The following is a 3,324-nucleotide window of genomic DNA, read 5'->3' on the forward strand; positions in this document are numbered from 1 at the left end:
TGTTTTGTGGCAGAAACAGAGTTAACTAAGATAAGGACTGAACTGAAACTCAATTGAAAGAAAATTGAACTGAATTTCCTCTATGAAATTCATATGTTCAAACCTTAACTCTTACTACACTGCTTTTAGAGAAGAAGCTACTAATGAGAATGGTAATTGAGAGTTAAGTGGAGTAATAAAGGTGGGGCTCTAATCCAATAGGACTAGCATCCTTAAGATGAGGAAAGAACACTAGTCATGGCTCCCTTTCCATGCACAAAGGGTAAAAACCACGTGCAAGCTCATTGAGAAGGTGGCATCTTATAGCAGAGTGCAAAAACTGGATGAACACAGTTATCCAAACCTGGTGAAGCCCATATAGTGCCACCCCAAGCCACTAAATGCTGGACCCAGAGCTATACAGTTCATTCTGGTGTAACCAGGGTCATTTTGTGGTTAAAGTGCTTCTGGTGAAGCCAATAGGTTTCAATTTTGCTTTGGTCCAGTTTTTTCTTGATTTCCTGCCCTCCATTCCCTCTGGACTAGGAATGTCGATTCTGTACCTATCAAATGTTTTTGAAAGATGGAACTTTAAAAAAAAATTCAGGGTCTCACTGTTAAGAGTTTCCTTTGAGTCTCAGAAGAAACTCTGGGTTTTTGAACTGTTACATTTTGTTAAGATTTGGGGGGACTGTTAAGATTTTGGCATTCTTACAGATGAACTACATGCATGTTGACATGGACTTTGAGTACTGTAGTGGAATGTTTGTTAAAAAGAGATATGTTCATATCAATCCAGTCAACTTTGAAACATGGAGTAGGGAGGACTTCATGAGCTCCAATGCCAAACTGAAAAGCTATTAAAAGTTGGATTCTTGGAGAAGGGAAAACCAGTTCTCTTTAAGGGTATGGCCCGTGGTAGATTGAATTCACTCTGGTGGATACCTCTACATGCAGGAGTAAATAGGCAGTTTAAAATAGATTCAGTGAGTTATAAAAAACAAAAATGCATAAACAGAATTGGGTGAGCTGATTTGAGAGAAATTAGAGGGTAAAATGATTAAAATACATTGAGTGTATGCAAGTATACAGTTCTCAAAGAAAAAGATTATAATAAATTTTTAAAAAGTGTTTTGGGGGGAAGGTGTTGTGCATGGACATCACGTTAGCAATAGGAGGACTTGTGGTGGACCTGTAATGGTTAGTTTTAATTGTTAAGAACTGAAATTGATAGGATTTGAAATCATCTAGGAGACAGACCTCTAAGGCATGTCTGTGGCAGTGTGGCTGTGCAGTGCAGAGAAACACCCTGGTACCTACTTCTTGTCACATTCACCCGTACGCCTTTCCACCCAAGAGAGAGTTTATCTGAGATTAAATCCAGACTAAAGATGCCAAAAGACTGAGTAGGATCAGTGATGGCAGAAATAGAGGCATCAGGGTAGACTCAAGAAATAGTCTATAGATAACAGTGGTCTGAGAGGAAACTCGTGCACAAACGACAAAGAAAGCAGAGAGTTGGTCCAAAGATGGATCTGTATTTGCTGAGTCCTACTTGGCCATATGCAAGGGATGGCCTGACATGTTTCTTGCCCCTGGAACAGAGCTAACAGGGTATGGGCCCCCATGAGTGTTGATAGGCATATGCTGTGGGCATAAGGCTTGTTCGTATAATAGTGTACATATTTTCATGTTCCTCCTTCAAGGAATGTACTCTCTGCTAAGATTAATGACTCCATGATAATCAGAGACAGCACAAATCTAGCAGGTAAAGGTGTGTCTATGTCTCAACAAAATGGTAAGTGCTGTGACCTTCTGGACAGCTCTTAAGATTATGGGAAAGAACTCTAAAAACATGAATTCAAACATATATAACTTCTCAACTATGCAAAATATAAGGATGCAATATGAATTATATGAGGGGTGTTCAAACCTAGAAAAACAGAGGTAACTATATTATAAGCCAGCTTGTCAGAAAGATACAAAGACAGGCAGATACAATGGTAGTCGATTCCTGAGTTCAAGGTCAGCCTGAAACAGATCCAATTTAGGTCCAGGCATGGTGGGAACAGAAATCTCAGGTCAAGGTCCCACCCAGCTAAATTTGCAAAGGCAGCCATACCTCTGAATTCCTTTTTGCAATGTTAAAAAAAAGAAAAAATTACTTCCTGTCCTTTTCCTAAGAGTCAAAGGGGTAAGGCCATAAAATGCTGATTTGTGGGATGATCAAGATGGAACCTAGAATAAATAACAGAGTTAATATGTAAATGAAAAACTGGGCTTTAGGTCTGCACGAGATGAGGTAGCAGAAAGTACTAACACTTCTTTCTTTCTTTTTTTAAAGACATTTCTTCCAGTGAAAGCTTAGCTGTCAGGAGATCTCTGGCAAGCAAACATAGCTCTTCAAGATTTTTTTCTAACAAGACTTCCAATTTGGGTTGGAAAATGCATGCAGAGCAAACATGGCTCTTTTAGAAATTTTCATAGCTCTTTTAGAATTTTTTTCTAACAGGATTTCTGAACATGGTGGGAAATCCCAAGAATTACTTAGAGAGCTAGCACAGCTCTTTTAGAAAGTTTGCTAGCAGCTATCCAGAAAAGGCTTTCTGAAGAGAGAGCACAGCTCTTTTAGAATATTCTCTGGCATTCTGATTTTGATCAGAAAAACCCAAGAAATACTTTCAGAATTTTTCTAACAGAATTTCTGACTTGGACAGAAGATCCATGAATTTTCTATAGCAGCTTTCTGACTTTGGTCTCCAGAGAAATTTCAGAATTTTTACTAGCAGAGAGAGGTGTCTCAAGCAGAAAGCTAGCTGTCTCAACCAGAGAGATTTTTAGAATAGCAACAAAAAAGCTGTCTTGATCAGAACACAGAAAGAGAACAGTCTGAAAAGAGAAAGAGAGAGAGAGAGAGAGAGAGAGAGAGAGAGAGAGGAGAGACAGAGACAGAGACAGAGACAGACAGAGACAGAGACAGAATGAGAGTAGTCTGAAGAGCAGACTACAAAGCTGATAGCTATCTATAGAGAGCCATCTGGAGCAGAACATAGGCTGTCAGCTGCTTGAACCTTTGATTTACCTCCAGTCCTTTGTTTCACGGCTTTCAAACACCCCTTCTCTCAGAACCCTTCTCCAAGCTAAGGCTGGTCATTGGCATGAGTTCATGTTTGAAAATGATTATGGTGATGGCGATGGTTATGGTGATGATGTTTGAGATGATGACAAAGCTTCAAGGGTCAGAAAACTTCTAAAAGAAGAAGATGAGTGTCCTCAGAACTAAATAAATTTAATTGCTAGAAGACTACAGTTAAAGTCACAAGGTTGCGTTCCAGTCAAATTAAT

The 3,324-nt window shown here is 39.2% G+C and overlaps 1 non-coding gene across 1 annotated transcript; it reads left to right on the forward strand.

Annotated features, from left to right (window-relative positions):
• The first annotated feature begins 2,454 nt into the window (after positions 1-2,454).
• On the forward strand, positions 2,455-2,519 carry LOC116897467. The gene has a single exon (XR_004387495.1). It is a non-coding gene; the product is annotated as a U7 small nuclear RNA (small nuclear RNA).
• Positions 2,520-3,324: the final 805 nt, after the last annotated feature.

The sequence above is a fragment of the Rattus rattus genome, chromosome 3 (assembly GCF_011064425.1).
Source record: "Rattus rattus isolate New Zealand chromosome 3, Rrattus_CSIRO_v1, whole genome shotgun sequence".
NCBI lineage: Eukaryota > Metazoa > Chordata > Mammalia > Rodentia > Muridae > Rattus > Rattus rattus.